This window comes from Ruditapes philippinarum, unplaced genomic scaffold, assembly GCF_026571515.1.
Source record: "Ruditapes philippinarum isolate M1 unplaced genomic scaffold, ASM2657151v2 ctg481_1_1_1_1, whole genome shotgun sequence".
Taxonomy (NCBI): Eukaryota; Metazoa; Mollusca; class Bivalvia; order Venerida; family Veneridae; genus Ruditapes; species Ruditapes philippinarum.
The window spans coordinates 292,820-318,553 of record NW_026866246.1 but is presented as its reverse complement, the minus strand read 5'-3'; the positions used below and the strand labels follow the sequence as shown (position 1 = coordinate 318,553).

Here is a 25,734-nt window from a genome sequence, read left to right as displayed (position 1 = left end):
CATGAATTACTACAAATATAAAAACAAAAGCAGTTATTCGTATCCCTATATGTTTGATAAAATCCCGGATTCCGTGCGTTCCGGAGCACAAATCGCAAATAGTGTCCTGTACGATCACGTGATACTAGAAAAAAAACCCGGATGAAAGAATTCCGTGGTATAATAAAAGAAGGTATTTCTAATTGGTGGAAAAGTGAACTGTTTGTTTTCAGAGCAATAATGTTAAAATATGAACATTTTGAAGTGTCATGTCGATTACAACTACATAATGTTTTTGAGGCGGGATTTTGAAATATATGCAAGCTATCTTTTGGAGTTCAGCTGCTTTAAAGGGGCACAATTATAATTATAATTATAATATAATAATAATAATAATAATAATAATAGTGATATTGTTTTGTTTTTTTTTGTTTTGTTTTTTTGTTTTGTTTTTTTTAATAAATATACATGTATCTGGTTTAGAGCGCATATAGAGCATATTTTAATATAATGTATTAGTTTTAAGTCCGCACGAAATAGATATGCATAATTATACTTATCTTGATGGAAATAAGAAATAATTCATTTGAACACGTCCATTTTATATGGGACAAATAAAGACATTTTGTATAGCTTATAACATGCTACCATGACTGACTCATAAATATGGAATCCCGACAAGTCATACTTTTAGTTACGGGGTTTTTTTTGGGATTTCTTGTGGGTTTTTTTTTGTTTGTTTTTCTTTTTGTTTGTTTTTTTTACTGTACAGTAGGGGTTATTGTTATCTCTAAAGTGGTTATTGTCAGAGTAATTAAAGCAAAGTCTTTGTAACACGATTCCACTGAGATATTTTACATAAAAGAACCGCTGATGTTTTTTCAAGGTTTTTGTATATTATATATTGCATATTAATTTCATAAGTTTAGTAGACTTCAGTGGAGTTTTTGTGATATTCCAACGAGTAGTGTTTTATATACATGTATACGTATTGCCACAATCTCATTGACAACCTCCATCATTGTAATGTAATGATTTTTAACAGATATACATATTGTTCAGTTATATGAATAATAAAGTCATTATAATGTATGATCAGAACTAACTTGGTACTCCATGTACCAGATATACGACTATACTTAAACGAAAATTTAACAACGCGGTGGACAAAAAGGAAAAATCAGAAATTACATTACGACAGTGGTTCATCCGGTTTATAATTCTTTGGCCTGTATGATTTCGAAAAAAAGTAACAGTAAACATTTGTAATAGCTACAATATTGTGGAATTTGAAACTTGTCCTCTACAAGGAGTATTGTTTTTAGGATGGTATAGCTGACCCTTTTTAACCTAGTTCTCTTTTACTCATTTTGTTGTAAAATGAGTCATTAACAGTCTAGGTCATTGGTACAGTTCAGTTATTTTTAGATATGACCATTCCTCACTATAAATTGGGTAAGGTCACCCAGCTATAAAAACTAGCAATAAATACCTTTGATAGCGAAAAAAAGATATAAATATGCATTTTTCTACATGCAATGTAATTGGAGAGGTCATTAGACCTCCGTACAGTGTTGAGGTGCTGGCGGCATCCATTTTATGAATCTCATTCACAGCACCAATCTACAAACATTGTTATGCTTCAAAATACGAGTAAAAGGAAAAATTATATACATGTACGTTACATTTTATACTAGGTACAGTATTTCGGTTTATAATCCATTAAGCTGTGTAAATTGATTGTTGTTCATTGATTAGCAATTTCGAAAAATAGTTGTAGTAAACATTTATAATTGCTACAATATTGCAAAATCTAATATTATTTTTAGGATGGTATATCTGACCAACATTTCTAATCTTGTATAAAACAATGAGTCATTAACAGTATATGTCATTGGTACAGGTCAGTTATTTTATAAGTATTTGTTGGGGTTCTCTGAGTTAATTGGAGTTGAAGAGATGTTATTGAATTGAGCTGTTGTAGCCGAAGTGTTAAATTTGCTTTTAGCTAGACTGCTGTTGCTAGAATATAATTATGATGCATTATTTTAGTTTAATTGATTTTATTATCATGCTTTCACTTGAACTTCTTATTTATTATACGAAAATTGAGTTCTAAATGACATTTTCTATATGACCCCGAAATTTTGCTGCGAACACCTCACCTATTATTCCTAATTTGAGCTTATCAGACTGACGAAAATAGCCGATATGTTGATATTGTTCGTAGATGCAATTCTCTTACTTTCCTGCCATTTGACTTCAACAGCTGCAAAAAAGACCTGGCATGCTCTTTTAAAGAAGCAAACATTATTATAGTTAACTACATAAGTACCATATAGCCATCCCATAATCAGTTATTGCCGATTGATTGGCAAGTTCTAGCCCACTTGAATAAAATGAATAAATATTCATTACTTAAAAAATGGAAATGAATACAGAAATATTACTTTTTATGTGTATGAGGATATATAGGCATGTTTGGCGATTTTATTTCGGTCGTTTATCAATCAATGTTTAAGAATGGCCCGTATAGTAGATCAGTTTTCAACGGGGGTCATTTTTTCAAGCGTGGGTGAGCCACTAAATAAAGCGATGAGGTCAATTTTAAACGTTGAAAATTAAATTGATCAAAATCCGTTGAAAAAGGATCAATGGGGTAATTTTTCAATAGAGCTCAATCTCTGATAACTGTGCCAGGGAATCATTTATTTGGCTCATCGGTATTTCATTTGTGATTTATAGAAAAGTTTCCCTATTACTTTTAAAAGGACTTTGGATTCTTTTATGTGAGGAAGGTATCCAGCTAGCTTACGTCGGTGGTTTATCTCTGAAATAATGCACGGAAGGGCAACTGAAGTGTTCCCCCCACCCGTAAAGCTGGAACGTCGCCATCTGACCTATGCTGTGTCGGTGTGACGTAAACCCAATCAAACAAACATATATATCCAAATGACCCTGAATTTAAAACTTATCCTTATTTCTATCTAGTTATTAATATTATTTGTACATATGTATTTCAATTCCTAAAAATGGGCTTTCAAATATGGTAATGTCAAAATTGGTTTGTGAAACTAAGGGAGTTTAAAGATTAGGCCTACTCTTTTTATTTACAAATTCATTTCCAATGTTTTCAAAGAAGGTATTTTGACTTTTATACAAAATAATTAACCATTTCTTATTTACTAATCATACAAAATATGGCTCCTAGACTATACATGACCAGCTTTTATTATTTTTTTTAAATAATAAAGCACACCAAATTTAAAATAAAAAATGGAAATAAAAATAAAATCTATTCTTAAGCAGAGTGAGCCTTTAATCACAAAAAAAAATTTTTGTATGCTAAATTTGTTTTGCATTTGAACCCCCACCATCAGCCAATTTTGCTAAGTTACAATGATTGGTGTGAACGTAGTAACCAAACTTTTCTCTTGCAATACGTTTTGTAACATGTTCGAGTGTCATTACGTGCTTAAAATGCCTGGCGTAGAATGAATGATAACTATCGTAAATAACTGTAACTATTATATATCATTTTAATTGAATATCAGGTTATAAAGACCAACAAAACATTGCTACTTTATTTGGATTGTATTCACATATCTAAATAATTTACTTTTCTTAATCTTGACTTTGTAATAAAAGTACAAGTATATGTATTTAAACAGACGGTTACAATTTCCAACGTTGATATTAGATATTGAAATCAGTAAATCTTATCTTTAGTTTACTTTGCCACCGGAACTCATTGACGTTTTTTGGTGTGCAAGGTAAGGACCACCAATATTTTAAAGCCACGTCTGAAATATTTTGGTATTCGAAATAATTTTATTCTTGATGCATTTTTAAGTTATACTAGTATGATGTTTGGTGAACTATAATAATGTCCATAATACGCTTTAAACTTTAGGCAGGAATGGAGAAAAGTCTTAAGTTCACTCCAACCAGATGAGCTGGAAAGCCGCCATCAATCTTTTTAACTTACAGCCGCACACAAAATATGATAACACAGTTTCGGAAGATGCTGTTAAAAGTTAACATAACACATTTGAGTTTTAACAAACATAACTTTGTTGCTGTATGCCCCCTCCCCTTATCCCAACACCTCCGTTGTATGACTATTGATTTGACGTATGTTACGTTCGTCAATAGATATACTTGAAAATATTGGCATTATTTGGTGAGGAAAAGAAAAGTATATCTTTCCCATGTGTTATTCATACAGCTTTCGTAGGCTTATAAATATTTAAACATATAAATTGCTTGAAAAAAAGGTTACAAACGAAAAGTGTCTTTCATATGGCAGATCAGGCAAGATCTTCCCGACAATCCTAACATCTCAAAACAGCTTAAAACTAGCGATGTAAAGAAAGAAATATTTTTATTTTGTTACAAATATCCAACGAATTATAACGCTTTCAAAGTTTAAAAGTAGCTTTGACTTATAGAATTTTCAATAAATGCACAATCACAAATAACGCGGATGGATATCGTTTTAATAACTGAAAATTGCTCGGCTATTTCCGTAAAGCTTCGGATTATTGTGATCGGAATTAAACGCCGCCAAAATGAACATTTTGTTATTTACACTTTCTGAAAAATAAAGTTAGGACGTTGACTCTAGGACAGGGACGACTTTAGGGCAGTCGACGATCGATAATCAATTTCTACCATAAGTAATAGCACCCGACAATTTAATCCACGTAAAAAAAGAGATGTCGATTACGTATTACACAAACTGATCAAATCTCTGACTGTATGTATGTATGTATTCTAGGCTTAATGAGGGTCCATTCGCCCTGTCAGGCACTGAGAGTTCGGACCCCGGACATGTCACCATTCATGTCCTTAAATGTTATTATCAACCAAAAGATGACCTATAAATTTTGAATTCAGTAATTCACTGAATGATACTTAATAATATGTATGCAAGTCGATTTTTGTGATGATACAATTTTGATGCACGGGAGGCCAATGAGACCATTATATGCATCATGGAGAAAAATAAAAATGAGATTGACTATTTGCTTTGGCAGTACATATACTAAAATTGGAACGATACATAGAAGAAATCTCTGACTGTCCAGTAGTGAAAAATTATATACATGTCGAACTGTTTGGGCGAGAAAATTTTCGCCGCCTGTCAATCAAGCTGGCAGGGGTCTTACAGATAAGCCAATCGGCGATCGTTATCAGTCACGCTAAGATGTCTGCAAAATCCGCCATTTTCCTTAGACAAACGATTTGTATAAGACAATGGTGCATTTATATTGAAATTATTTTGATTTTTGTCAATTTAAAGCTATTAAATCGGTATATCAAAGTTACCAACTATCCTGATATATGTTCATGGACGGTAATGGAATGTGCAAGTAACCGTCCACGCCCTCTAGCACAGGCTTAAGCTGTATTCAACATTAAACGTGACCTGGTAAAATTTGGAATTTTGAAACATCCGCAGCAAACTCCGCGCACCGGTTATGCTACGGCCAGTAACCACTGCCTCTTCACACAAATCACGCGATGATGGTCTTATCACGTGATTGTGTAAAAATGGCGTATACGCCAATGAAATCGTTGAAAAAATGTTTTATCTGTAATAAACAGCGACATTAAAACTTGGTCTCAAATATGTCGATATGATTGGAAAAAAAAATAGATTTTTGTAAAGCGTAGAGTCGAAATTAATAATTACTTGAATGATTTCTCTTTCGAGGGGGGTCATTGTTTTGGAAATAAACGGTGCAGTATTAAAAAAATTTAAAATTATTTTCATAATATTTATGTTTCCAAAATTATTTTTTATTTTAGTTTACATCTAACACCTATCGGTCTTGAAACCTATCGGTTTTGAAACATTAGCAAAACCGTGTTACTTTTTAAAATAAATATAAAAATTGAAAAAAAATCATATCGTCAAAAATCTTGACGAAAATGTGGCCTGTAAGGGAGATCACTGCGTAGGAGATTGCATCCGCAGATGTGTTTGATGGTTATCCTGGAACCTTCAATGTAACACGTAAGTGCCATTCTATGAAAAGCGGCATAAGGTCCCCAAGTAAAAAAAATGCGTTTGCCCTCAAACGAGAAAACAAGGGGCGGAACTAAATAAAATGGAATTTTAAATGGCGATCAGAGGTTATGAAGCCTGGCTATAGCACAATGCATTAAACAAAGAAAAAATTAAACAAATACTCTATTCCTTTCTTTATTTCAATTACATGTATGTCTATTCATAATCACATGATGTATTATAAGGTCTGATATGACATTTTTGTTCGTTCTTAACATAGTGTCAATAAAATGCTGCAGTAGAAAAATAAAATGAGAGAATAAGCTATGAATATTTTATGTGAAAGTATCCTACCTAAATATTTCTATTAAAGCTCAATGGATTAAGATTAAATATTTCGATACATCTGCTTCAATAACATCATACCTGATCACGGTTTTAATTTAAAACCTAGGTCTCACCGTCTGGTGTATGCGAAACTTATTTTGAAGTGAAAAATATTGCGTTTTATTACGAAACATATCTAATGTACAAATATACATATAATCATATAATTATCATACTACAAAGTTACGCAAGGGCAATTTTCTCATTCAATTTTAACAATTTATGCACAAATGCACTATATATAAATGATTTCGCACATAAAACCCTAAAACATTTGTAAATGTTACTGTGTTATTGATATAATTTTACTATTTATATGTGTCGCTACTTAAATTTTAACTATCTTTGAATTTGTAAACTAAAATGATATTTTGTCAGTAACATCTTCCTTGAAGTCAACGAGAAATATAACATGATCTTTGCCAAACGTTTTATTCATAATTAATACATGAATAAAGTTATTTGTTACTTTTTTAAAATACCATTATGCATTGAACTATTCAAGAAAAGCATTACACTTTTTTATATACTAAATTATATAAGGAAAATTCATTAGTGGCATAATAGTTTCCTGTAAACGTCAGTACCGTGTTTTGTCTAAGGTTCTGATAGTCTAGTCATCGTAGATTTAGACGTAGAAAAAATTGCAAAAGAAATGTTTTAATGTCTATCAAATACAACTGTCGCCAAAAAACACTATATCAAAAGTTGCATAAAAAAGTCCTTGCCCCTTCGCGGATAAACGCAAATGATTTTATTTTTAAATCGGTATTTTGAAGATGTCCATCCCTTTCCACCATCGTGACGTATTTTTAGCAGAGCGCAGGTACTACGTCATCAAAATGGCGGTTCAATGACGATATTACTGCCCGGATTTTTTTAAAACTACCCGTTTTGTAAGAAGATGTTTTGAAAAGGTAAACTTTAATGTTTAAATTGTTTTATTTATTCACTTTAAGCAGTATGTGTACTTTATTAGGGCCAGAGAACATTTTAAAACTTCAAAAATATGAAAAATACTCGAGCAAACTTGGAATCATGAAAAGTCACAGGATTTTGCTTTTTTAGCTATTTGTTGTGTTTTTTAAAAGAAAGAAGGGAAATGTGACCAGAGCTTGAACATATAAAACTTATCGCAACTCTTAAATTAAAAAAAAATAATGAGAAAACAATATTTTTAAATGAAATTCTGTCTGATTTTTTTTCCTACGGAAGCGCATAAGGACCATAATTACAAGTATTTTTTATAATATTCAAACAATTTATATCGAGAATTTTTAGTTAAAAATAATTGTATACGTAATGTTTTAAATGTTAAACGTAGAAATATTGTTTCAGGGTGATACATCTAGACTGTTTTGTTTGGTACATCCAGAATTTATTGAAGGTGTGAGGCTTGATCTGTTGTTTGTATGTTGGGGAATAATGTTATAATACACTGATTTCCAGATTAAGATAGGTAAGATTTTAGCAATCTTTGGCAAAATGTTTTATTTATTTACTTTAAGCAATATGTTTACTTTATTAGGGCCTGGGAACATTTTAAAACTTCAAAAGTATGAAAAATACTCGAGCAAACTTGGAATCATGAAAAGTCACAGGATTTTGCTGTTTTAGCTATTTGTTGTGTTTTTAAAAGAAAGAAGGGAAATGTCTCCAGAGCTTGAAAATATAAAACTTATCGCAACTCTTAAATTAAAAAAAAAAGAATGAGAAAACAATATTTTTAAATGAAATTCTGCTTGATTTTTTTCCCTACGGTTGTGCATAAAGACCATAATTACAAGTATTTTTTATAATATTCAAACAATTTATATCGAGAATTTTTAGTTACAAATAATTGTATACGTAATGTTTTAAATGTTAAACGTAGAAATATTGTTTCAGGGCGATACATCTAGACTGTTTTGTTTGGTACATCCAGAATTTATTGAAGGTGTGAGGCTTGATCTGTTGTTTGTATGTTGGGGAATAATGTTATAATACACTGATTTCCAGATTAAGATAGGTAAGATTTTAGCAATCTTTGGCAAAATGTTTAAGATAATAAACATGTACATAAAGACGAATGGCCAAACATTTATACTTCACTTTACTATCGAGCTGTCTAAATTGTTGTTCCTAAATTTAAAAGGATTACATAAAAAAGTGACACTTTATTATCAAAAGTAGATTTTTAAGCTAATAATGATTTATCTTTATTGTTTCTACACCAGGAAGGAGACTTACGAGGACTTACCAGCTTTTATAAAGGACAATGACACACAAAAGAAAGCCAGATTGGTGAGCATATAATACATGTTACTCATTATTGTAATACACAAATGCCAGTAACCATGAAATTGTAACAAAGTCACTGAAGTTTGCATTTGCATTATATTTCCCAGCTTGTAGAATGCTCTATCAAGCAATTATAATTATTATTATGGAATGAAGGGAAGCTGTTTTCTAATATTTATTTGTTTCTTGGGTTTTCAAAATTGATCTAATGTTTTCTATAGGGTTAACCTTTACTGCTAGTGATAAAATTGGAAATACAATTATATGACGTCAATGAACTACACTAACTAAACTGTAACGTCTGTCCAAAACTGAAATATTTGTAAAATTCTGTCCTATTAATTTATTGATATAATAAATACTTTCAGATAACTTATACAATGGATACGGCATGTGCCATTTGTAAAAAAAGTATCGAAGAAGGCCAAGACGTTTCATTAATCGGCGATAAAGGTAGCAATGCAATAAATCATAAGAGTAGCTTGAAAGGGGATAATATTACAACACAGCCTGGTCAGCCCGTGCATAAAGTTTGTCGGAGGGATTACATTAACAAGCGCCAAAGTGTTCTCACTCTACCTGGTAGCTTCAACTCTCCAAGAAGTTTGCGCCCCATTACATGTGTTTCATTTGATTATAGAAACAAATGCCTATTTTGTTCAACTGATGCAAAAATTACAAACAGAAAACGTGGCCATGATGTATTTCAAGTAAGAACTCTAGATTTCCAAAAGGCAATAGTGAAAAAATGTGAAGAAAGAAATGATAACTGGTCTATGACTGTGCTAGGTCGAATCGAAAACATTATAGACTAACCAGCTGCAGATGCAGTGTACCATCAAACTTGTAATGTAAATTTTCGAACAGGCAGGTCAATTCCCAAGCCTTTTGAGTCCGACGATGTAAAGAAGATTTTATTGAGCGTTAAAAGTCCCGGGAGACAAATAAATGACATACAAAATTCTGCCTTTAATGAAATAGTAACATATATTGAACAATAAGATTGTACTGTTGTGTCTATTTCTGACCTTGTTAAACGCATGCAATCACTTTGTGGAAATCTAGCATATAGTTGTAAACACATGAAAAATAAGCTGTTAGATTATTTTGCATCAAATATTGTTATAAGTGATTTAGATGGTAGAAATGATATTGTCAGTTTAAAAGTAACGGCATCTTCAATCATACATAACTTTCATAAAAACTCAAAGGAAAAATCTCCTGAAGAAGAAAAGATTAATATTATTTCAACTGCAGCCAAACTCATTAAAAATGATATTCAGTCTGTCGAAATTTCAAAAATGTTCTACCCCTCTGCTGAAACAGTTAGTTCCTCAAAGGAAAATTTAGATATCTTACCGGATAGTTTATTGTTGTTGTTAAGAACTGTTTTTAGTGAGAAAGATGCTGATGTTAAAATTGCATCGATAGGCCAAGCTATAATGCAAGCATGTAGACCTAAATCTGTAATTGCGCCACTTCAGTTGGGCCTTGGGGTGCAAATGCATCACAATTTTGGTTCCAGGTTTCTTGTAGATACCTTATGTAATCTTGGTTTCAGTGTTTCTTACAGTGAAGTACAGAAATACGAATCAAATGCTGCAGCAATAAACAACTCCAAAATTCTAGACTACTTTCCTGGAAGATTCGTTCAGTTTGTCGCAGACAATGTCGACCACAACATTAGAAATTTAGACGGCCTAAATACTTTTCATGGCATGGGAATCATTGCATGTACAACACCAGGTTCTAAGGTAAATTTTGTCATTCCTCGCTGCGATATAAAACCAAGTGATATTGCTAACATAGGCAAGATTGACATCAGATACTTTAAACCGTTAGCGGAAGGAATCAGTTCAGAGACTTTTATGCAATTAGAAGATTGTAACACTGAAAATTCTTCAAATAGAGCTGACCTGTTATCAAAGATTGTTTGGACAGTAAGACCCTCCACGCCTGCATGGTCTGGTTTCATGCAACTATTCCAGAATGGCAATTATCCTGGGAAGTCCAGTGTCACTTTTATGCCCATGATTGACATTAATCCAAGTGATCTAACGTGTATAAGTTCAACTCTTTGGTTCATTTGCAAGCAGAGTGAGAGGTACGGTTTTACACCTGTAGTGACATTTGATCAACCGTTATTCTTAAAATCAACAGCTGTAATTAATAGTGAAGTTGCCAACAGTCCTTTGAAAAACATTGTTCTTCGCCTTGGGGGATTTCATACCGAGATGAGTTTCTTGGGGAGCATAGGGTATTTAATGAGAGGGACAGGTTTACAAGAATTGCTTGAAACGGTTTATGCCCCTAATGCAGTAATACACATGATGTCTGGGAAGTCAGTAGCTAGAGCAGTCCGGGGACACTTCTTGATAGATAGAGCTTTACATGCTTTACTTGTTTCTGAAACATTTGGTATTAAACCCACAGAATTACCAGTTAAATCAATTGCCAAGCCCGATCAAAATATTATACAAGGTGAGATCTCTCTGCCACAGATTAGAATGAGCGAGATTAATAAAAACATTGAACAGAACATGACAGAGACGATTATTTCAGAACAGTCTGCTATGGATATTAAAGAAGAGACTAAGGAACTTGAAAATTTGCCTCAATCAAGCTCACTTTCACAGATGAATGTAACAAACAGCACCCATTGCCTTTCGTCAGATACTGAAAATATTGGAGAAAACTGTCAAAAGATTGAGTGTGACATTTTGTATGCTTTGGGAGAAATGTCAGATAAGTTAGAAGAGAAAAGCGTAACGCTTAACGAGGTTGCTGACTCTGAACTTCTATCTAAACTTGAGAAATGCTTAACAGAAACAAAAAAAATTTTGAAGAGTAGTAGGACAGCCTCATTATGGTTAATGTATATGGATATGCTGTCTATCCTGTACCGATTCTTAAAAGCTGAACGCATAGGCGATTGGTGTGAGCATTTAAAAGCTGTCAAGAGCATGCTGCCTTACTTTGCCTCATCAGGTCATAGTTTATATTTGAGATCTGCGTATATTTACCTTCAAAATATGTTACAGCTAGACCAAACCCATCCAGATGTTCACCAGGCTTTCTTAAGCGGGAATCACGTGGTGAGGAGAAGCGACCGGTTTTGGTCAGGACTATCAACTGATCTAGTAATAGAGCAAGTTTTAATGCGCAGCGTGAAGGCAACAGGGGGACTTACGAGAGGACGTGGTATGTCAGATATTCAACGGGCGCAATGGCTGCTTTCTATGCCTGCATGTGCAGAGATTAACAGCTCCATGCAAACAATAACCAAGACAGTCTTTCAAACAAGCGAACAACACAAGGAAGTGGGCAAAACACGACAACGTCGTGACACAAAAGACACTCAAACATTCCTTTCATTTCTCATGGAGCGCACACCTTTTGATAAAGAGGAGAAGTCACTCAGAAATATAGATACAGGGGTAACAGGTGAAGTGACTGTTAATGTAGACAATGCTGTTTCTATAGGAATGAACACGTTGAAAGAAATGGTTGGGAAACCTGTTGCTAGTTATTCCTTTAAGAAATCACAGCAAGTTATCACAATGGACACAAAATCATGTATTAAAGTGAATGACGAAGTGATTCATGTTGACCCTCAACTTTTATTTCAGAGGCTTACAGCTGCTGCAAACAGAAATGTTCCTGAACTAAGTGAAATATTCAGATATGAGTTATACAGTACGCCGTCTTCCCTTTTTGATTTAACAGGACTCCCAAGACAAGCTGCGAAATCTTGACTAGCAGATGTAATTTGGCATTTAGGAGATTGTAGCTTTGACCAAATCCCAAGTACAGTTAAATACGTATTAGATGGAGGGTCACTCTTGCAACGTATTCCTTGGCAAAAGAATTGTACATTCGCTGATATATGCAATCAATATTATGAGTGCATTCAACAACGGTATAAAGGGGCTACAGTTGTTTTCGATGGTTATTCTTCTGGCCCAAGTATCAAAGACGTAACACACATCAGACGGGGAAAGGGAAATATTTGTACACATGTTAAGTTTTCACTTGAAACACCTTTCATGTCCAAAAAGGAAACATTTTTAAGCAACAAAGAGAACAAACAAAATTTTATTAACATTCTTGGGCAATATTTGACAAGTAAGGAAGTAAAAGTAATGCTGAAGACGGCGCAGATTGTCTTATAGTACATACAGCTATTTCTGAGAGTTTAATTCAAGATACAGCAGTGATAGGTGAGGACACAGACTTACTGGTATTGCTTTGTTGTCATGCTACTCTAGATTCCAACGATATATTTTTCAGATCAGATATAAGACGTAGTGTATCTCATATACCCAAACTATGGTGTATTCAGAAGACAAAACAAGTGTTGGGACACGAAGTATGTCATTCTCTCCCATTTATCCATTCTATCACAGGTTGCGATTCGACATCCCACATGTATGGCATCAGTAAATCTACCGGTATCCGTTTGTTCCAAAAGGATACCAAATTTCGAGACTTTGCAGGTATATTCAACAAAGATTCGTCGCGAGAAGAAGTTGTGACAAGTGGAGAAAATGCTATTGTTTTATTACATGGAGGCGTCGTTTATGAAGGACTTGATATGTTGAGGTTTAGAAAATTTTCTAATAAGGTTTTAAATACTTCCAACCACGTTCAAGTACATACCTTACCTCCAACCTCCGCTGCTGTCATGTATCATAGTTTACGGGTATACTTACAAACACAAATTTGGCTTGGAAACAAAACAATTTCGCCACTGGAGTGGGGATGGAAACTTAACAATGGAAGCCTTGAACCAATTAAAACTGATCTACCACCAGCACCGGAAACATTGCTGAAGATTATTAAGTGCAACTGCAAACAAAATTGCGATACAAAGCGGTGTACATGCCGTAAACACGGATTAGAATGTTCTTCAGGGTGCGGTGCATGCCATGGTGACAGCTGTTCAAATTCTCCATCCATTGACGAAAATGATATTGATGAAGAGCAAGATGACGTTATTCCATGCTAGTGCTCTTTGTACAAATGTCTTACCACATAATTATTACGTACATACGCAATTTTATTTCGTAATATACACACATTGTATGTGTCTTATTCTATAAAAGCACTATGTATATATACACATGTACATGTACATTTTTCAGTCAGGCAGCCGCAGTAAATATATTTCTGTGTTTTTTCAGAAAATGTATAATTCTATTTGTTTTATGTTTGTTTATTTTGGTGTGGATGCATAGATAACGAGATGTTGATACTATGAGTTTATTTCTAAGACTGTTTAACAATATGTAGTCAGTTGGTCAGTACACTAAGTAGGCGGAGCATAGCAATCAAGTTTAAATGTACTGCATGCAATATATATTTAATGTAGAATTAAATATGAAACAATATATATTTAATGTAGAATTAAATATGAAACACTGTTGACTATAGTTAAATGTCACTATTTTTTAAGATATGTTAATTAGGCTTGCAGAACAAATTTGTATGTATTATAATTATGTTTGATGTTCCTCGTTTGAAATCATTATACATGTATATTATACATTTTTATGTTGAACAACTACTTTATAGTTCTGTTGTTATAAATAAAGCACATGTTTATCATATGAGGTAAATTTGTTAAGTTTGTGTATGCATTACTTTGGTTCATCGGATATTCATTTAGAAGTCTTACTCTGAACCAGAGTGGGTGGGGTAACGCCACCCCTCAAGTTACTATTAATGTTTTGTTATCTAAAATTATTTAGATTTTTACGGTAAAATACAACTAAAACTCTTTATTTAACAATTTTAATTCACATGTGGAAGGTGGAAATAAACTATGATATTTGATAAAGAATAATGTTGAGAAAATTAGTATATATATTTTAAGGGCCATGATATAAAATTTTTAATGAAAAAATATTGAACTTCCTCTGCTTTTAATGTTAATTAGCAGTTATTCACTTATATAAGTACTGCGTAATAATGTGTTTACTAAAAAGTTCAACTGTAAATTTTTCACATGAAAAAAAAATGTTAACTGGCAAAACTTAAGATCTATATTGTAAAAAAGTGGGTGGGGTAAATGTTTTGACCCCTCATTTTTAACGTAAAAATGATAAAGATTATTTGTGTTCTTTTATTTAATAAAAGTGTTTTAGAATCACCACTATTATATTTTCTATGTGTATTATGTATATTGAAATGATATCATTAACGATTATGTTCAAGTTGTAAAACTAAAAAAATAAAGAAAATATAATAATTTGAAACGAGACACCTTCTTTTTATCCATTTTTCAGAATTTTCCCCTTTCAACAGCATTTGCAACTTTTTCGCACACACCAATGAAGGATTCAAGAAAATGAAAATATAAGTTTTATTTCTTTTGCAATTACTTCTAGGTTCAGCTATTTTTTTGCCAGATTGACTAGACTATGAATGACCGGGTCACGTGAATCAGTGGGCGGAGCAAGCGTAATGTCAATTATTTACATCAGTGTTAAACAACAGGTTTACGTGAACAAAATATCTCGAAATTAATAAGGATTAGATTTTTAAAGCAAAAGTCTTAAACAAAAGAAGAGATAACTATAAAAAAAGAAGAAGCTAGACTTATAAACATAGATGACGTGACTGTTGACATGGAACAATTATCTTAGTCTAAAGGAGATACCACTTACAGTATCAAAGAAGAAAATAAAAAAATATAAATAACAATTTTCAAATACGTTCCAAGTTCAATAGAAAATAATCATGGAAACCCAGACGCCAGACTTATATATCTTATCAGATATGATGAAGGTGTTAATAATGAACATATGTTTGTAAATGGAAATAAATCCATGAAGAAATTAGAAAGTTACAGAAAAAAGAGAAAATCAGAATTTAGGGGGGGGGGGGAGAATTCTGTAAAAATAGACGGTATGGAAATTCTAAATTAAGAATCGTTTGAATCAGTCTTTCACGTATAACTCCCCCGTGGCCCATGGTTAGTGAGAGGACTTGGATTCGGCAACTAAATATCTTTTAGATTTTTTAAGTATCTTTTTAGCGATTCTTCTGGAATTGGCCACGATATGCAATGATAAAGTGTTGCTGTCATAAAACATGTACATAAATTATTTCATAATGCAAATGAAAAACTCTGGTCATGCAAATTCAGTGTGTATCAAACTCAAAACGTTATAGCAAAAAACTAAATGCAGTCGCAGCAACTCGGTGCCCTGCAGTATGGATTATAGTATATCTAAATAGACTTATACAGGAAAGTACATACAGATAGATTGCAAAGATCAGAAAATACCACAGAGCGTGCAGCCCTTTGATTATCATTACACCTGTCACGTGGTGTGACGATGACTGCCCGTCGCCAACAATTAATGGCATCTCCTCTAACACCACACATACTAATTTGATAAATCTTCACAGAAACATTCTTTGCACTAGATGCTACCAGGTTGGTGTCAATTGCATATCTAGATCACAGAAGCTGTAACAAAATATAAAAAAGTGAGATTTGTTCCGAAAGTACAATACCTAGACCTTAGTTATTTGGCACCACTACCAAACCATAAGGACAAACTTCCTCCTTCCTTGGGGTCATGAAGTTTAGCTTATACTGGTGTACTTATGAATATACTAAAACCTTAAAAATATTGTCCTTTATAATCACAAAGAATCGAGATATACATCAAGAAACATTGTTGAATGGACGTCTACCAAATTTGTTCAAATAATAGCTTTAGGGATAAAATTTGCTTTGCCCGTAGCTCATAGATTTTCCTGTAGTAATGATATTTTCATCTGAATTTGCAAATATTTAGCGTTAAAATTTCTAGTGCATCACCACCCAGTCTGTTCAAATAAGGTCAAAATTGTCTCCGTCCTGGTGTGCGGGGTGGGGGCGGTGGGGCTCTTGTATTTTATACAATAGTGTCCCGTAGTAAAGACAATTATTCAACTTTTTACATCATGTTCATTTCATGATTAAATTTAAGAAGAATCAAAAGTTGCTCAGTGTTATTATGTGGATTATTCACACAAATCAAACGTGAAATGTTTAATTTGTTGAAAATTGTTTATTATCTCTTGAGCTATAACTGCTCATTTGATTTATTTTATGAAATTGTAACATTGTATATTTCTTTTCCAAGGCGCATATTTGGCTATGCCCGCTTATAATGCTGATCAATTTTGCTGTTACTCATAATTATGTGCTTAAGACTTGTCGCCAATCTTCCTCAACGTTTAGTCAGTTGGTCCTGGAGTAAGTTCGACCTTTCCTCAGGTGCTAGTCTTTCTCAACGTTTAGTCAGTTGGTCCTGGAGTAAGTTCGACCTTTTCTCAGGCGCTAGTCTTCCTCAACGTTTGGTCAGTTGGTCCCGGAGTAAGTTCGTCCTCTCCTCAGGTGCTAGACTTCCTCAACGTTTAGTCAGTTGGTCCTGGAGTAAGTTCGACCTTTTCTCAGGTGCTAGTCTTTCTCAACGTTTAGTCAGTTGGTCCTGGAGTAAGTTCGTCCTTTCCTCAGGTGCTAGTCTTTCTCAACGTTTAGTCAGTTGGTCCTGGAGTAAGTTCGACCTTTTCTCAGGCGCTAGTCTTCCTCAACGTTTGGTCAGTTGGTCCCGGAGTAAGTTCGTCCTCTCCTCAGGTGCTAGACTTCCTCAACGTTTAGTCAGTTGGTCCTGGAGTAAGTTCGACCTTTTCTCAGGTGCTAGTCTTTCTCAACGTTTAGTCAGTTGGTCCTGGAGTAAGTTCGTCCTTTCCTCAGGTGCTAGTCTTCCTCAACGTTTAAACAGTTGGTCCTGTAGTAACTTCGTCCTTTCCTCAGGTGCTAGTCTTTCTTAACGTTTAGTCAGTTGGTCCTGGAGTATGTTTATCCTTTCCTCAGGTGCTAGTCTTTCTCAACGTTTAGTCAGTTGGTCCCGGAGTAAGTTCGACCTTTTCTCAGCCTGCTTATGATCAACTTGACAAAGATTCACAGACTAAGCGACTTTGTGCTAAACATTCTTAAATCAAGCAGAGCTCGAAGCAGCTGATTGTATTCAAGTTCTCTTATTACAGATTCCATAGACGTTTCCTTTCCATTTCTCACCAACTGACTCACCTTTCTTATCAGACGAATTACTGGCGTATGAATATAAAAAAAAATCAGTACAATTCAATGTGTTTTTTTTAATTGAGTATTATAAGGACATCAGAGTATAAAGTGCTTTGATATATTGCAATTAATTATGAATTCCTTTGTAAACATTGTATTAGCACAAGTGCATTTCAAAACGAGATTTTTATTCTATTTCTTTTATTGTTATTTAAACTCCTTGGATTTTATACAAGGTCAACAGAATGCTTGCTTTTGAATGTTGCTCCCGCGTGGCGAATGACGCATTGCTAGTTCCGGTATTTTCAATAATTCAATAATTACATTACAATTGTATATTGTAACAATTTTATGCGTACTGTGAAGTCACTTTAATAATTCGTGAACATAGAAATTCGTGGTTTTGTCAAAATGTTGTTTGTTTTTGTTTTTTTTTTTTTTTTTTTTGTTATTTTTTGTTTATTCTTAAATTCGTGCATTGTCCGTTTGTGTAAAAAAGTAAAATGCAAGTAACATAATAATAATAATTGTACAGCATACGAAATAAAACTTCGTTGTTTGGATTGACCTATCCACGAAAATTAGTGCTATGCTATAAAACACAGATATATCAACTAAAAGAGCATGTGACTTAACTGTATTTTATATGCCTCATAAAGGTGAAGTTATCCTAGCCATCTTGTCTTTGCTTGTAAAAACAAATAGTTGTACTGGTTTGAGATAATAAACACTTAAGATACTCATATAACGCGTACCAGGAACGACAAAATATACATGTAGGTTGAATTATAGATTATGAATTCGATGAATTATTGAAGACATTATGTCATCGCTTGATATAGCCCTTTGAGGAGGTTATCAAACGTACTTTGGAGTAGCGCAGCAGCGTACCTATTTCACATGTTGATTTATTCCATAATAATAAAAAAAGGATCATGTTAACCTGAAAATTACAACTAGTTTCGTCATTGTATAACTTGTTTTATATTACTGTTACTTGATATGTTTAATTCATTACTTAATATAATATGCGTATCCTTTAATTAAAAATGTCTAAATACGAAACGCTACCTGCCATTATTAAAAATGAATTCCTTATTCATTCACGTAAATGAAAAAAGTTGACATGCATAACTTATTTCACAAAAGAACTATTACCTAGATATCCTCTAAAGGCATACTTTTAAGACCTTTTATGAGATAAAAGTTTTAAATGAAAATGGATTGCCATTAACCACCTGGGTGTATGCATCACAATGAAATTAAAAAACAATGACGTTTTGTTTGACAACAAACCCATTCAACGTACTATATAATTAATGAACATAATTTTTATCTGATAACGCTAGATGATTAACTCGTTTAAGAAAGTTGCAGAATCATGATGATATGTCTGATAAATGAGTCATAGTTTGTTTTACATATAATGTACAATAAGAACCATATATATATATGAGCCGTGTCATGACAAAACCAACATTGTGGGTTTGCGACCAGCATGGATCCAGATCCGCGCAGTCTGATCAGGATCCATGCTGTTTGCTATCAGTTTCCCTACTTGTAATAGGGTTTGTAAGCGAACAGCATGGATCCTGACTCGAATGCGCAAACTCATTATGTTGGTTTTGTCGTGACGCGGCTCATATCTATATCTATATATATATATATATATATATATATATATATATATATATATATATATATATATATATATATATATATAATATATATATATATATATATATATATATATATATATATATATATATATATATATTCAACCTCCCATTCTTTAACACTTTATACAATTGTAATGTGTATTAAAATCCCCTTTAGTTTTTTATGGTATAGCTATACCATTTAAATATTGTTGGGTACAACTTTCTATTTAAAAAAAACTTAAAAAGTGATGAAAATACACATATTATATATCATGTGATAAAATAAAACAAGTGAAAGTCAAGAAATCATAGACAGCATAATAATTAAAGGTAATTTTATTGTAAAAAAAAAAGTAAAAATAAAAAAGTAAAAACTAAACGTATCAAAAATATTTTTGAAATGTGTCATAGGACATAGCTGGATATATGATCACTTAATACTGCCATATACCTTGAAAGTAAAATCATTAATAAGGTTGACAACTATGAAAAATATTTTCTGAGACCAGCCGATGATTTCAGCACTAGGTAAGCTCGGGGGCTTAAATTACTGTTTGTAGATGTCAGCTCTAACACTGTGAACATTATTCTCCTCATTTCTGCATGCATAATTGGACATTCCTGTGACTTTGGCTTGCAGATGGAAAGTTTCTTGACGAAAGTTCATATGACAATTTATCAATGTCGAGCACAAATTGATCAGAGCGCAAAATACTGGAAATAAGATCAGTGCTAAATATTCGAAAATACAATATGAAAGTACTTAAAAACTGAATGACAATGAAAGACTAACTATAAGTTCTCTTTAGAAATAGTTTGAAGGTGCTATGAGAAATGATATAACAGAAACCTTCCATAACACTAAGAACTCACCTTTTCCAATTGCCTGTAAATTGATTCAATATTGTCATTGATGCAGTAAAACAAACTATATAATCTATTAATAATTGTCACAAATCGACAGGCAAAAGCTCAAAAGCACAACTACACATGACTATCAACATTCCTGTAAAGTTCCATGACTCTAGGTGAAATATTTTTTAAGTTACGCACGATACTAGTTTATCATTGATATTTCTTTACTAAGTCGAGAGCAATTACTCTAAATATACTGAATACATCCACAAGCACATAATTTTGGAACGTTTTTTTACTAACTCAAGGGCATTACCTCTACAAATACCAAATAGATATACAAGCAAAACCATAGATGCAGAGCTACATATGCTGAGCAACATTTCTGAAATGTTTCATTACCCTAGATCAAATCTTTTTTGAGCTACCTGTGACACAAATTGAAATTTTTTAATAAGTCAAGGGCAATAATAATAATATCTTTATTTAAAGAAAGTAGCACATGAAGATACTACATCGTAAAACACAAATAACATATCTTAATTTTAAATGTGGCCTTCTAAAATATATACACAAAACAACATCATCAAACAATTTGTGCTATAACAAACATTATCTGATTGTTATAACAAACGCTTCTTTTAGATATTAAAACAACACTCATACTATTTTCTTTAAAATATAATTAATAAATTAACATACATAGAAGTATATTAAAGAGCCTGAGAGACATCTAAATCCCCTTCCGCAGTGGACATGAACGTGTACTTCTTGACCTTTAACCAACTATGACCTTAATGTTGTGCAATGCATAATATAAACACATATTCTTATGATGGTAATTATTTGTGCTAAGGTATTTCAAATCTTCCATAAAGTCAAAAAGTATGAAGAAAATATAACCTTGACATTGGGGTAGCAACCTGGATGTAACTTGGGGGTAGCAACCTGGATGTTGTGCTCTGCAGATTGTGTCATGACAGGGATCATTTGTGCCAAGTAATTTAAAAACTTTTGAATTGTCAACATGTTATAGAGCGGACATGAAAAATAGATGTTTAACATTTGACCTTTGAGTGTGACCCTGACCTAGAGGGTAGTGACTTAATTTTTGTGTTGTGAGCATTTATGCCAAGTTATCTTAAAAACGTTGCAACGGTTTAAATGTTATGGAGCGGACACGAAATGTAGATTATTGAAAATACGACCTTTGAGTGTGACCTTGACCGTGGGGGTAGTAACCCAATTAATGCGCTCTGGATATCGTCTCATAATGGTAATCACTTGTGCCATGTTATATCAAAAGATTTTCTGCGGTTTAAAAGTAACAGAGCGAACAAGAAAATGTTACGGACGGACAGACGGACTAACAAACGGACATCCCATCCGCGCTTTGGGGAAGGGGATTAATACCATAATGACAGAGTTATGAAGATATTTAATTGATCTGCAAGATATGTTTAATAACCCTACAAAATACTGAACATACAACAACAAACCTCCAGATGCATACTAAACATGCTGACTTACATTTCTGTAAAGTTTCATGACTCTAGGTTTAACACTTTTTTGAGCTTTGTGCAACACAAATTGAAATTGCAAATTTTTACTTAGTCAAGGACAAAAACTGAATTAACCTACACGCGAAAGCCCAGGTGAACAACTTCACATTCTGATCAACATTGTAAAGTTTGTTGACCCAAGCTAAAGCACTTGAAGAGCTACACGTAACACAACATTTAAGAAAGGACGCTCGGACGGACAATGGCAAATATTTCGTCTTAATATAGTATGGTTACATAACATGTATATCATCCGATATTTACTTAAATTGCAAATCGAGCCTCACATAATGTAGCTACTGCATTATCAACTGTCTATGGTTGTATTAGCTAGAATATCAGGGTGTAAGCTTAAGAGCATGTGAAAATATAAAAAATACACATGCATGCATATTCCATTCTTATAAAGGGAACAGTCCGAAGGTATTACCTTTTGAATTATGTATTATTCTACTTACATCGTTTACACGGACATATATTTTATCATTTTTTGTCAGATGTACATGTGTTTCTATTTTCAGGCTACCAACTACATCACCAGTATTTGTCATATCAAAAAGCTCTGATCTCCCTAGCAATGTCTGTTCATATCCGTATACGGATTTGCATATTCTGATTGTTATTCTTTGTGGTCTTTGAAACCCTTTCTGGTCGTTACTGTTATTGCGGCTTATATTGAAGTGTATCGACGCATACAGATAGTAGTCTCGTCCTTCCGGTATTGTCACCTCACCATCATCGTATTCAATCGACTTATCCATGTAACATTTACTCGGGTGTTTATCCCAGTACAGTTTCTCGTCTGCGGGGAAAAGAATCAAAAGAACACTACTTTAATTACGCCCATGTAAGTGTTTCATAACAGGTAAAACAATAAAAAACGACAATGTTGGAAGAGAGACTACTTTTAATATTTCAAAATACAAAGTGTCTTGGAAGACAGAGATCGATCACGTACTATGACTGTACTTATTCTTTGACTGAAGGGAAACACGGCTTCCCCCGTACAATGTTTGAACCCAGGGGGCCTGCGTTCCTAATGTATGCGTCACATAACGCTCCGATTAGGTTTACGATGAGGTACCGTTGTCTATTGCCGAATATTAAAAGGCATACCGCCGGGAGCCCTCCGGTGGCAAGATACCCGGAAGGACGCTTTTATGAATTGGTGAAAATTTTCACAACCTTTGCGGTAAATAATCCTACGGTTTTCGAGCGGTATCTGAGCTATCACCGAAGGCGACTCGGCAGGTTATCGGCACGCCGTTTGTTACACGAAAGGTCTTTTGGTGCCTGGATTGACATCATAAGGATAGCGTAGGGGTATTAAACAGACCTGAGAGCAGGGACAGCTTTGGGTTGTGAATTGGGCGTACCGTGTTCAAGTCTCGGACGGTGAAGGTAATTTCCTTGTATAGAATTTATCAGTTCCTTGCGAAAGTAAAGGCAATTAGTACTGTTTAGTTGCTTGTCATACTGCTTAGGAACGATAAGATGACTTAACTAAATTCAAGGTGGCTTACTGCCGTGATCAGGAGGTGAAACTACTACTACTACTTCTACTACTACTGCTACTGCTACTGCTACCGCTACTGCCACCGTCACCACCACCATTCTGCCATTAGCCAGTCTGCATAGCTCAATCGGTTAGATCGGGAGACTTGTGATCTCGACTTTGTGGGTTCGATTCCCGGGCTGGCCAACTAAAATTACTAAAAAGATGAGGTTTTAAATTGAGGTCCTCGTGTATGAGTGCTTAAACACTTGAAAAGCATAAGAAACATGAGAAGCTTCTCACTATCTTGCACTGTCCTCGAAAATCTAAAATGACTATGAATCTTCTTGGGGACTCGCCCATATGTGCAATCAGTGGGAAGTATAATGAAAGTCAGTTACATCACACATGTCAGAGATTTCTTAATTTTTTCAAGTTTCATTTACAATATTTTATAGAAAATATTGATTTCAAAACGTAACATACCTCCCAAATCAGCTCGCAAAGATAGGAAGAAAAAAATCAAAAGGGAAGATGGCAAGAACTTCACCCAGAAATTAAGAAAAAAGATATCGCACGGCTTTTGTCCGTAGACCTTATAGTCACCTCACGATGGTTTCAAACTGACCGGATATCTGACGGGAATTGCACATTAATCGTACCGTAGTCGGCTGATTATACCTAACGAATATCTAACGGTGTCCAGAAAAACGATGCCAAAGGTTTTCACAAGGTGATCGGGCAAATACCCTTCGGAAACCGTCCAAATACCTGCCGGACCACAGAGGGTGAATGACCACCCCATTCTTCTCGGATATAATTGAAATGTTTATCTCCGATCTCAAATTATCAACGGTGTCCCATCGATCCCACTATCTCGGACGGTCGCCGCTTGTAATGTTACGTAGGATTTAGATGACAAGTCCGACGCGATAACCACTGACCGGCCGCTACTTACGCCTTTTATGAAAATACTTCTTAAACTATTTCACCAATTTCTTTGGACTTCATTCTTCTGGTATAAAAGCAAAATGATAAAAATGATAATAACGAAAAAATAAAGCAGACAGGGTTTTGCCAAAAGCTATTTCTCTTAGCATTTAACAATTAAGTGGTACTTTACCTTATATAGTACGAGTTCTTTACTTTATAATATGTGTGGTACATATGTTATAATAAGGTAATTCTTAAGTGTTTTAAAACAAAGAGAATGAAGAGAATAGGTTTCATAAATCACTTTCAAGGGAAACAAAATAAAAAGGAAATATAACGCCATCATTGTCTTTCGAAACACAAAAACTTCTATATAACAATTAAACGTATTGAAATAAATTTCCAGGACAATATAACATAATATAGACTCAAGAGCAAAGAGAAGATAAATGGTGAATCTGATGAATGTACAGTTTATTTTAAGTACACAAAAAAAATGATTTTAAACCGATATGTATACCCGAACTGTTTTGTTGCTTCAATATTTCTCGGAAGAATACCGTCTGATATCCAGAGGGTTCTCTAAGACTTTCATTTCCACAGGCTAGATATCGCTTCTCTTTCCCTAAAGGTACAATGTGATAAGTCAAAAAGTCCGTTATGACAAACGAGTATAGAATATCAAAATATACAGAAAAGAAGTAATTTGAATTAGAAATTGTATTAATAATCTGCAAATGAGTATGATATTAATGAAATACATGTACATGATTCCAAGATAAGAATAACAAAAGCGTTAACTGTATGTTTCTTGAAAAGCTCTTTACTATTTAAAATGGTGTTATTAGCTGTTTAATTGATTTTTGTTTGATCTGGTTTAACTTCACACCGACACAGTATAGGTTATTTGGCGACGTTCTGGCTTTAGTGGTGGAGGAAAACCTCAAGTGCCCTTCCTTGCATTATTTCAGGCATGAACGGGCACCTGAGTTGAACCAAAGACGTTCCGTAAGCTAGCTGGATGAAAGAATTCAAAGTCCCTGTCGGTATTCAAACCCACAGCGGTCAGGGGCAAGTGGTTTGAAGTTATTAATTTTACCAGAAATCAATGGAAAAAGGACTCCTGAACATCATTGTTGTCCAACTTAAAATATGCGCAAGTCTGATATATTTATTGTATTCCGTAACTTATGAAATATTAAAAATTTACATGTAAAAGCAATGTGTAAGTTCATGTGTAGACTAGTGTATTATCTATAGTCTATATTAATAATGGATTAGTTCAAGATTATGAATCGTTTACCATTGTTCAACCATACAATGCTTGTACAGTTAAAACACGTAGGTTTTGTTTTTCTAAGTAGTTCTAGATTACTGAATTGCACAGAAAAAGTACTTTTTTGTATTTTTAGTATTTTGTGATGTCAGAACTTCACATCAAATAGGAGCAATATGAAAATTAGGCCTTTTCTATTGTTTTA

At 33.6% G+C, this 25,734-nt stretch overlaps 2 long non-coding RNA genes across 2 annotated transcripts; one reads left to right on the top strand and one right to left on the bottom strand.

Moving 5' to 3' along the window:
- The first annotated feature begins 6,986 nt into the window (after nucleotides 1-6,986).
- Nucleotides 6,987-9,624, top strand: LOC132731899 (uncharacterized). Its single transcript, XR_009625945.1, has 4 exons — nucleotides 6,987-7,841; nucleotides 8,270-8,390; nucleotides 8,599-8,665; nucleotides 9,031-9,624. It is a non-coding gene; the product is annotated as an uncharacterized LOC132731899 (long non-coding RNA).
- Nucleotides 9,625-19,726: 10,102 nt separating this feature from the next.
- LOC132731890 (uncharacterized) lies at nucleotides 19,727-24,891 on the bottom strand. Its single transcript, XR_009625944.1, has 2 exons — nucleotides 24,774-24,891; nucleotides 19,727-22,627 (listed from the first exon to the last, which is right to left on the bottom strand). It is a non-coding gene; the product is annotated as an uncharacterized LOC132731890 (long non-coding RNA).
- Nucleotides 24,892-25,734: the final 843 nt, after the last annotated feature.